The sequence below is a fragment of the Perissodus microlepis genome, chromosome 7 (assembly GCF_051167445.1).
Source record: "Perissodus microlepis isolate ML-2025 ecotype Zambia chromosome 7, ASM5116744v1, whole genome shotgun sequence".
NCBI classification, from domain to species: Eukaryota; Metazoa; Chordata; class Actinopteri; order Cichliformes; family Cichlidae; genus Perissodus; species Perissodus microlepis.
This window is the reverse complement of record NC_140467.1, coordinates 41286679-41298634: the sequence shown is the minus strand read 5'-3', so window position 1 is coordinate 41298634 and position 11956 is coordinate 41286679. Positions and strand designations below refer to the sequence as shown.

At 38.8% G+C, this 11956-nt stretch overlaps 1 long non-coding RNA gene across 1 annotated transcript; it reads left to right on the top strand.

Moving 5' to 3' along the window:
• The first annotated feature begins 848 nt into the window (after positions 1-848).
• Positions 849-4720, top strand: LOC146383682 (uncharacterized). Its single transcript, XR_014800784.1, has 3 exons — positions 849-1141; positions 3084-3239; positions 3665-4720. It is a non-coding gene; the product is annotated as an uncharacterized LOC146383682 (long non-coding RNA).
• The last annotated feature ends 7236 nt before the right edge of the window (positions 4721-11956 follow it).

Below are 11956 nucleotides of genomic sequence, written 5' to 3'. Positions count from 1 at the left end.
GGTGCACAAAAGAATGCAAATTTTACCTTTTATCCTCTGGATAGCATATATTAGTAAACTGAATGACAATCTGCCCTTTAGACTTTGAAGTCCTCAAGTGGATATTTTGGCCAGACGGTGGTAAGAGAGGAAAGGTCAGAGGGGGTCACCAAAACCATTAAGGACTCAGTTCCCAGGAGGACCATCAAAGGCCACACAAAATGTACAAACTGATGAGATGGGGTCTTAAAGGACAGATGTCCAAAATAGAACTGGCGTATTCTTTAGGTATCATGGGTGTGGTCAGGAAATTTGATGGTAATCTGCTCAGTAGATTTCTTGTGCTACGGTGGAAATGTTGGTTTGATGGGGATGAAAGAAGAATTAGGCAATGACTCAATATATTTGACATATCTCGTAGACATTATCTTTTTTTTTTAGATACACTGTCACGAGCAGTCGTGCTGAAAAGTCCTGGCATTAGGCAGGGTCATGGCAGGGGTCTGATATTCACTAGGAATTTTCCATAGCTATTCTTTGGATGATCAAACTGTATTCAGATGTACGGAAGAGGATTAGGGCCACTGGAAAAAAAAAAAAAAGAATTCTGACTTTAATCTCAGAATTCTGAGAAAAAAGTCAGAATTCTGAGATTAAAGTCAGAATTATTATTTTTTTTTTCCAGTGGCCCTAATCCTCTTCCGTACAGATGAGTGCATGGAAACAAAACTACATTATATTATAATAATAAGCACATAAGCAAGGTGTTGACCTTATCTAACAAGACAAGACACATGAACGTGTAATTCACCAGATTTAATATAAGAGAATGATGGGTTGATGAAAGAAAAGAAAGGGGAACGGCTCATGACCCACACTAAAAAAAATGCAATAGGGTGGTTGTTGAATTTGCATAGAATTACTTCATATATCCAGCATGACTAATTTAAATTTCACATCTAAACATATTTTTGTCTTTTAATTTTCACATATTCTTTAAGAATATTCATTCTTTCAGAACAAATCATGTTGAAAAGAAACAAGTTAGTCGTGTTTTATCCTCAAGCTCCGCCCCCTGGAAAGGAAAAATCGGCTGCACTGTCCGCCATTTTTGTCTCTCGCTTTGGAAAATCTACTACCATCTGGAGTTTTACACTTGAAGGTAAATAAGATTTTAAAGCTAACACACCAGTGAGAAAGAGTGTAGACCCTTTATATATGTGGACTTTTACTGGGGTGTTGTTATTTTACAGGTATGTGGGCTGTTTATCGAAAACCATGAAAGGCTAATGTTAGGCTCCAGTTAGCTAATGGTAACCGAAATTATGCGATAAGCAAATTAGTAATTAACATATATAATGTGAGTTAATATTGTTTGTATATTCTTTCAGTCTAAATTAACAGACTATTACAAACTTGCATCGGTGTCTGTAGTAAGTGGTGGTACCTGCAGTGTCTTAACCATTAAACAAGCTAATGTAGGGCCGGGATATGACTAGTTTGTTGAAACATGTCTGCTGCCAATGTGACTGCTCACACACGGTAACATTACCAGCACATAGCCACAGCCGCTATAAACATGCTGAAAGGTCAATCTAGCTTCTGTAGTCAGCAGCTGGAAGACTCAACACAGACCCAAGATTCAGTGTAACGGTTATTTAAATGTTGTGTGTCCTGTTTGTAAGCCCAGAAAAAGAAATTAAATAAAATGACGACCTTGAGCTTCAAGCTAATGTAAGCGTAATGCTATAGCATAAAGCGACTAATGCAATGATGAGGTTGTTAAATTAGTAAAAATACAGTAAATATATCCAACATGAATCATTTATATTTTTGGTCTAAACATAATTAAGTCTCACGCCTTTCACTTGTTTTAGAAGGATGTTCAGTCTTTTAAAACCAGTCATATCAAAATAACAGAAAATAGTTATGTTTTCTGTTGAAATTCCACCCCCCCCCAGGGTGTGTTCTGCGAGGGAAAATTCACTGTGGCGGTCCGCCATTTTTTGTCTTCGCTTAGTTTACGGTTGGTGCTGAGCTTTACTTTGTCGAGGTAAACTGAAAACTACATGTTTGAGAGGAAACGAAGAGAACATCCATTAGATGGGGAAGTTTTTCTCATGAATTGCTGTTGAGCAACATAATGGAAAAAACAAGTCATTCCTTAAGTTAACTAACGATAATGCTAGCTTAAGCTGCGGGACAATATTATGTGCATTAGCTTTTTTTCAGTGTGTGCCCAGTCACATTCGCTTGTTTTTTCTCAGTGAATACAGACTAACAAACTTGTGTCCATTTAGTTAACTGGTTGTACCTAAAATGTTTTAGTTAAACAGTTAAATAAGCTAGTTTGCCATGGGGTGGGCTCAGTGTGTGTGTGTGTTGGGGGGGTGTCTTCACTAAAGTCGGTTTATTTAGGGCATGACACCTATGCAGTACTCATTAGGAGAGGAAGTGCATGACGTGGGGCTTTATTTCATGTTCTGGGGCAGTGAATGTAATGTACTGATAACATGTTAAAGACACACAAAAACCCAACAAATTATTTTAACTGATTTATAGAGAGACTGAGAGGAGGGCTTAAAGAGATAAAAATAATGACGATAGAAATATGTTAAATTTATTTTTTCTGTATCGATATATGGTGCTTATCCCTGCTGAAGGGCAGATTGGTGTTGCTTCAGAACAATTCTCTAGCGCTGTTATGTAGAGGTGTTACAGTTAAGGTTTTAATAACATTATTTTATTTACTAGTGAAGATTTGCATATGTTATCTCACATTCTGTAAGGTAAATTTTCTGGAAAGGTCAAATTAACTAATTTAACTAAGTATTAATGAAAGACCTTGATGTGTATATGACAATAATAGATGTAGTTTCTGGGTCATTTGGCAGAACTGCAAAATGGCCAGAAGGAGGCAACTGCTGTGGTTGCAAACAGGCTTTGGGTGGTATGGAAGTAAGGGCAACTATGGAACTGCTCAGCAACATGGGACCAATAGCTAATAAATAGTAATATGACAAAAAATAACAACTTTGTGTGGATGTAACCTTGTGAGATTTGAGATTTTGACAGCATTTTTATGTGACAACTTCTCTTTTTAGATAAATGCAGAGTTTAAGCGCATTACCACCATGCCACTGCAGTCCAGATTACTCTCGCAGATAGATGTGCTATCTGACAAACTAATAAAGGTCTTCAAAAGGCGAGGAGGACAAATAGGAAGAAGACTTCAGAACATTCTGGAGCCCACGGCCCAGGTAAGAAAAAAATTAATTTGTGTATACACTTTAGGGAAAATAATAATTTTAACAAAATGCTGCTTGTCACTCTATGCCAGGAGTATGTTGAAAATCACCTGGGATTTTCACAATTTACCATGGGTGCGTTTTTTTTTTTCTTCTTTTACCTGCATTAGAACTATGTGTGGAGTTCATAGTTGAACACCTCTCTATGTTCTGACAGTATTCTGCTTCTTTGCATGGAGATTTCACTTCAGAAATGCATTACCTTTTTAAGCATTCTGAGGACTCAAATCACATGCTGTAATGAATCCATTTTTGTTCACCTAATGTGTTAATGTTAACATTTTTTGGAATAGTGACACAGATTAAAATAAGATTTGGTATAATGTTCTTTGACCAGTGTTCTGTTTAATTAAATTTTGGAATTCTGCATTTTCTAGGCCACAGATGAAGCCATTATCCAACGATCTAATAAGGAAACAACCATGGGAATTTACATCATAAAGTCAAGAGATGCCAATGGCAGCCCTGAGGACATCGGGATAGTCCTTGAAGGCCAGAGAGTCTGGCAGGATTTGGATAACTATACCCTAGCAGCTGCAATGCTGTTTGGACTAATGTACACTTTGAACCTCACCTACCCACTGGAAAAGTATACCTTCGAGGTATTATAGAAACTGGTTATGGAGCTCAAAAGGAACAGCCTTTCAAAGAAGGCCCAGGTTTTCAGGACCAGACTGTACGATTGAACAGTTTTCCAGTTATGATGTGGGAACAACATGTTTACCTCTTCGAATATGTACCATCCTTTCTTTTAAGCCAGCACTGGTAAAGTTGCAGTACATAGTGAAACTTATTTTTCTGGCACTTTTCAACTTGGGGCCTTTATTACTGCAGTTTTCACTTTTCAAGCCATGGCTCTTTTAAAAAAAATTCAAACTTTGAATGTCCATTTTTCTCAATGGAAATGGTGCCTTGCACCAATTTCACCAGTTTGCAATTTTTTTCCCAAGGTGCACCACTACAAACAGATTGCATCGTCTAGTATTAGTGATTGTGATGTTTAGTGATAGAAGCAAGCCAATACTAATCAGTTTAGGTCTCTTGGTTTTGTGCCTGTGGGTTATAATGTTATTTTAAGTCTCTTCTTTGTGTCATTTTAATAATTACACCCCTGTTGCCATATTACCTTATGGCTCTTACATTTAAAAAACTATTTTTTACATAAGCGCGATGTCAAAAGGCCCCACAATGTTGAATTCAGCTTACAGAAGATAACTTTGAGGAATGTTGTGGAATGTTTTTCAAGAGATGCATTGTACAAATATGACTCATGTATATTTTGGAAGCCTGAATTGAAAGTCCATTGTTACAACTGTGTAGTATTTTCAAAAATACAGGTCATTGTTCAAAAATGTTTTGCTTATTTCTTTGATTGAAGAGAAAGTGTACAGTACATACAGTAAGATCAGCCTTAATTTAGTTTTATTTATTGAACACTCAATTATATATTAGATTATATATTATATATTAGAATTTTGTTATAAAATAAAATAAGCTTACCATAAAATAATCTTGTCAATATAACACATAGTAGTCCAATACAATTAACACAAAAAGTTCATGTCTGATAAACAAGTGGTTTCTATAAATATTTGACCGGAATGAAAAACATAACAACAACATAACAAAGTCATGTTCATGTTACCAGAAAAATGTGTGCAGGTATAACATAAAAAACTAAGGTTAACCAAACATAACTTAATTTCGTGCAACCGATTACAATAATTTTTTTACGTTTATCCCACTGATTATTTTTTTCAGTGCAGATCATAAAGGAATCTGTCAAACATGTTGTTGGTTCAGTAACAGAGTGAGCATCTACAGCTGCCAATAAAACTGGCACACTGACATTAATTTCATTGATGATTTTACTGCTGACAGAAGTGTTGCGACAACAATGCCAAGCACGCAGCGAAGAATATCTTTCCAGAACAGCCCTTTCCATTTTGACGATGGGAAGGGAGGAAGGTTAACCAGACTGAGAGATAGGGAAAGAAAAAGCAGCAGAAGTACTCATAAATTGTAACCATAAGTGCTACAGAGAGCTCACAGACTTGTCTGAATTTTCCTGGCATGCAGACAAAGAGGAAAATGAGCTGATTTCTGCAGCAATTTTGGATGAAACTACCTGTCTGACCTGCTGGGAAACAGCAGTGACCTCTTTGTCTTTGTGGGTCCTTGTTTCACGTTAATGTTTCTCATCTTCTAAACTTCTTGGGCATTAAAACCCTAACAAATACACACTTACTCTTCTCATACGAATTGCTGGAAACATTCACTGACACTCTGAAGGTCATACACAGTGTTCCCCTCATTTGAATACATTCACGCATGCAGATGTACATATTGTCTACCGAAAGCTTGAAATTTCCTTGTCTTTGATTTTATCACTAAGAATTTGCATTTGGATTTGATTTTTGTTCATTTCTAAGTGAGCAACTGTCATGTTTGACTATATTTTTTTCTATATTTTCATTTGTCTATCATTCAGTTTGACTTAAACAACATTTATTTGAAGTAAACCAAATCTGTGTGTGGCTTGTTCATTTTTAGTAGTGTGTCTTGGAAAGCTAACTTGTTGTTATCAGTATTTTTTCCTATGTGATGAGGAAGTTGAGGATTGTGGTTATGCCAATGTCGACACTTAAAAAAAAAAAAATTTTGAATATTAGGTATACACGTATGATGTGAAGTGGCTGAATCCTAACACCTTAAAACAACATAGGCTTAAAGAAGCTGCAGAGAACGCTTGAGAGAGTATGGCCTTCTGCTCATGTGTGTATAGTTTATGCATGACTGCAGACAGCTTTTAAACAAAGCACTGCAGATGATAATTTTGTTTGAGCTTCATGCAGATCAGTATAATTACTTCTGAACCTCTAAACTATGCCTTAAAAGTCTCCTATTTAGTTCTTGCATATTTGTAACACCCACATTCAAGCTGTCAAAATACGTAGTTTTGACTGTACATATATTCATCAGAGGAAAATAAGATGCTTGAAAACAGAATAAGGGAGGTTTTTCCTTACAAATACCATGAGGGGTCATAAATGGGGCAGTGGGATTCCCTCTTGCCAATGAGTGCTGGGATTACCAAAGTCCATAAAGAGCTTCTTTTCTTACAGATTATGTACAATCTGTTCTCAGCACGAGAGACACATAGTCACAGAATCAGCATAAAAAAACCCAGCTGAAATTCTAGGGCATAATCGACCATCCTACATTCAACTGCCTCGTGAAATAAAACACGAGATTACCTCAGTCTTTCGTGAGAGCAAGTTTAGCCTTTCATTTCTTAGAAACCACTTGCTGGTTTAGTTTGAGAGGATGTTTTCTTTCTAGACACCAGCTGGAGTGGTTTCGCTTTCAGATCGGGACTGACAGAGGCAAGAAGGAACTATGAGCTAACCTTGTAACACACAGCCTTTCAGCGAATTAATGTTAAGTGATATTAAATAACCTTTGCAACCCCAAGCACAATAGTTACAGTAACTTTAGATATGTCAGAACTCTTAAATTATGTATTTTGGCGCCCGTAACCATGGCGTGCTTATTTACTGAGACAGACGTCAAACAGATCTTGCTTTGTGTAGTGCTTGTGATAAAAATCTCTGTGTTCCTTGAAATCAGGAGCTGTAGTCAAAAGCTTCCTGGAACAAAAGGGTTGCTATTAGTGACAAAATACCAAGAAAATGCCTGTAATTATAACAATTTCTAAGAATTACCTGGAAAGTTATTGTGAAATAATGGGCAGGTCCAGGTGCGGGGGCAATGAGAACTGAGATCTGAGATCTGATTGGTCCCTGAAGTGCCCCGTCCTGTCGCTACTTATTTCAGCATTTTATTGGTCGGACCCACGGTGCTGCATTGATGTCATGTGGGAATTGCAGGTTACTGATTTGAAGATCCCATGTTTACAACTTCAAAGAACTTTATTTGTAAATGGTGAAACTGGTAATTACCTTTGGGACTTAAACGCAGCACGAGATTGCACCGGCTCACGAGAGGAGCAGCTGCGCTCAACCCAAAGCTTCATGGTAATTTACCTTTCTGCGGTTTAGCCGGTGCTGTCACTGAACACGCAGTAGGATTGCTGAGCATTAGGTTTAACACTGTTGTTGCATAAACAGTTAAACTTTTGGACACTATGGGCGTGTACCAACAAGAATTGGGACTTAACAGGTACCACAAGGTTTGACTGTTTGACTATTGGGTTCTCAGTTTAATTAATGTGGTTCACATTTTACATCACACCTTAGATTGCCATGGTAACTTTTCCTGCAGGTCTAATCTGCTCTGGATCAGGTTATGCTCAAGATGGGAGGAATGTACAATGTCAACCCCCACTAACTGATTAATTCCCCGTATATTAGTGTCACTATTCCTAGAGGGTCCCAGGAACTGGTTGTGTGAGGATGTGGTACAGGCTAGTTTTTGTCTTTGCTTTCTCCTGTTGGTTGCACTTTCAAAACAGTTGTATTGTTTTATAATCCTTAATATGGAGATGTTTTTTTTTGCTTGTTTGTTTAGTTTTTTTGGAATTAATTTTCGTACTCTCTGATAATTTAACACCTCCAGGTCTGCAGCTGAAAGAATAAGGTCGTGAGTTTAGCACATTAAACAGCATAGACTGCTAACTTAAGTAAAAACAGAATTTGGAGTCCCAGTCTCAGCTGTAGAGGTCTGTCAGCTTACAGTGAAGTCTCACTGACCACAGTGCTTAAAGTGCACACATTAATACGGTGCCTTTTAATAATACAATGCCAGTGTACATCACTTATCGTAGAATACACACTCACACCCGCTGCTTCTTGTCTGCAGTAGCTGTGCTGTTTTTTTAACCTATATGCTTTTTATGCTTTTTGTATTCTTCTAAAATTATACTTTGAAATAAATATCATTCTGCTGCTAATAAACCTCTTTTATATTAACATGCTCACATCTAGATTGAAAAACCTCAGGCTGACTTATCAAGTTCATACCGTTTACCTGATTACCGATGTTAGAGTATAAATGAAGCCATTTAAGGTAAAAACATCCTGGCTATGTAGAACTCCCGGCTGCGTCGGAGCAGCTCCAGTCACTTTTCACCATGCAAGAAAACTTCTAGATTCATGACAAGAGATAGCTAAATAGCTGTACTTCATGAGACATCAAACAATGAGTGAGAAAATATCATAAAAATGCACTCTTCTTCTTTTTTGTTAATTACAAGGGTCAAACAAAGGGATTATTATCAGCATGAACATGTGGTCAAAATGCAAAGAACACATCTATCAATGACTACTCCAGTATTATGGGTTTATTATAGGTAGTTTGAACAAAGGGAACATACGCACAACACGCTGAGCTCTGACAGAGACACAATAACTCAGCCGCCACCCCATGTGGTGGTGAAGGGAGTGCCTTTTTTGAATTATGTGTGCCGGATGAGCTCAATTAAGAAATAAAGAAATACAAGAGCCAATCAGCTATAAGAAAAATAAGGACAGGAAGTGAGGTAAGGGTGGGGAGGCGTGGATAGGAAAGGGCTAAATAGAGAAGTTTTTTACACTCCCATTTTTTAGAGAGAAAAATGTTTAAAGAAACCGTAATTGGAAGTATCTTCAGGGAGGGCTGACAGGCTATAGGCCTGATAGAAATTTGATAAACTGGTCCTACAAATGATCTGCTAGTATTTGCCCATGTTGCCAGTGTCACTGACCAAAGAGATCAGAGCCAGGATAAGACACTAAGGCAGGGGTGGGCAATCTCAGTCCACAAGAGCCGGTGTCCTTGCAGGTTTTAGATGTGTCCTCGAACCAACACAGCTGATTTAAATGGCTAAATTAGCTCCTCAACATGTCCTGAAGTTCTCCAGAGGCCTGGTAACGAACTAATCATGTGATTCAGGTGTGTTGACCCAAGGTGAGATGTAAAACCTGCAGGGACACTGGCCCTCGTGGACTGAGATTGCCCACCCCTGCACTAAGGCAAGTGACTCACACTTCCTTTAGGACTGGATCCAGAATGTTAAAGTTGCCCATTTGTGTACGGGGAGTTTCTTATTCTGCTCTTGGGTTAACTGGAAGATTTTTACTGCTAGGAATGGAGAGATTTGGTGGTGATTTCCAAGTGTTGAAACTTAAACGACTAGCAGATTTATTACTCTACAGCACTTTCCAATCCTAGAGTACACTGAATATGTGGCTAAGCTAACCCCTAAAGTGGATCACAGCACTAAAGAAGCCTAATACACTTCTCCTCTAACCCATAATGCTGGTAAAGGTTACACAAGAGACAAATTCTTGTCAAATCTTATCAGCCCAAACAGATGAACCAGTGGCCCACCACACCTATCAAATGGCTGCTCCAAAGTTCAATCCACTGAACCTGGCAATGATGAATCACCTCCACCCATCCATTTTCTGCCACTTCTCTGGGGTTAAGTTGCGGGGGCAGCAGTCAGCAGAGAAGCCCAGATCTCCCTCAGCCCAGACACCTCCTCCAACTCATATTGAGCTGAGACATTGCCAAGCCATCCGAGAAATATATCTTCTCCAGCGAGTCCTGGGTCTGCACTGCAGCATTCTCCCGGTAAGACATACCCAGAATAGATATTCTATCCATAAAAACTATGAACAGAATCAGTGATAAAGGGCAACCCTGGCGGATTCCAATACCCACCGAAAACAAGTCTGACCTATTGCCAGCAATATGAACCAAACTCTTGTTACGTTTATACAGGGATAGAATGACCCATAATATCTTCTGAAAGTCCACAAAGCACTTGTAGACCCCTTAGCCAAACTCCCACACACCCTCAAGTACCCTCGGGAGGATAGAGAGCTGGTCCACTGTTCCACAGCTACGACGAAAACTGCATTGTTCCTCCTGAATCCGTGGTTTGACTAACGAATGGACTCTCCTCTCCAGCACCCCGGCATTGACTTTCCCATGGAAGCCGAAGAGTGTGATCCCCCTGTAGCTGGAGCACATCCTGGGTCCCACCTTCTTAAAGATAGGAACCACCACCCCAGCCTGCCAATCCAGAGACACTGCTGCAGACCTCCGTGCAATGTTGGAGAGATGTGTCAGCCAGGACAGCTCTAAAACATCCAGGAACTTAGAGCAAATCTTATCCCCAGGGGCCCTGCCAGTGTGCAGTTGTTTAACCATGTCAGTGATCAGTGGTTTAACAAAAAGGTTTTAGCTGCTCTTTAAAAGAATCCAGTGGGATTTACTCTAGGTCCTTGGTGCCACAGGTTGAAAGGCTCTGTCTTCCCAGAGTCTGTAATCTCATACGTGGAGCAACCAAAAAATTCTGAGCATCACAAAGAGTGAGCAGCAGTGTGTTTAACCTCCTAAGACCCCAAATCTTTCATGGCATGCATTTTTAACTTCTCTTTGCTATTTGGGCTGATTGGGACCTGATGAATGTAAAGACAAAGAATTACCTGCTTTTTTTTTTTTTTTTTACCTGACTTTTGTTTCTAAGAAAAATTAGATCCACATATTGATTGATTGATTGATTGATTGATAATACTTTATTCATCCCGAGGGAAATTGGGTTAAGGCTGCCAGCTGTGCCAGCGCCATCTACGAGGACATTTGTTTTAAATTTTGATAGAACAGTGACAGTATAATGTCCTCGTAAGTGGATATCAGGCCCTTGTAGATCAAAACTTTGTATTTTGGTCTAGACAACCCAAACTGATGTCCACGTATGTGGACGCCAGGTTCTAGGAGGTTAATAAGAAGATAAATAGTCTTGTCTGTTTATACTCCTTATGCGATTACAAGAATTTAAAAATCAATTCTAAAATAAATTGTGAGCCAATAAAGAGTATATAATAGGGTCGAGGTGAGCTGAGTTACTAGAACTTATTGTTAATAGTTTGGAAGGGCATTTTGTGTATTATGGAGGTGAGAGACAGATGATTCATCTAAACCAGTAAACAGGCCTTTGCAATTTAATTATGATCACAAAACAATGATTTTTTCCCCAGTCCAGTCAAAGAGACCAATTGCAATTGTTTCAATTTCAAAATGTTCATTAAATGAAAGACAGAGATGTGAAATGGTTTTTATATGTGAGGAATCTGATAATGCATAAAGATTATGAACATTGAACAGTTGAACAAAAGGAAGTGAGCGTTTTACTGCTGTTAAGGATATAGTTCATGTGGAGATACAATCATGGCCTCAGGCTTAGGGATGGGTATCGAAAACCGGTTCTTGTTGAGAATCGGTTCCCACTGTTTCAGTTCCTTGGAATTGTTTGCCATTTTTGCAAACGATTCCCTTATCGATTCCAGTCGCCCCGAATGACGTCACCACGTTGCGGAGCGTCATTTACCTGGCAGGAAACATGGTACCTAAGCGGCTCAAACGCTCAAAAGTTTGGTTATACTTTACGAGAACGGATAACAACAGGGCAACTTGCAATACTTGAAAAGTAGATATTTCATTTAAGGGAGGAAACACTACGAATATGCAAAAGCATTTGCTCACAAAACACGCGATAACCTTAAATGAATGTCATGTTTTTAATTCCGCTCCGGACTCGTGAATCTCAACCCAGCAGCAGCGGTAACGTTTGTACGTCCTCTCCTGTTAATGCGGCAGGTAAATAATCAACTAACAGTGCATATTATGTTAGCGTGATCTGCCTTATTACAAAACCTGCC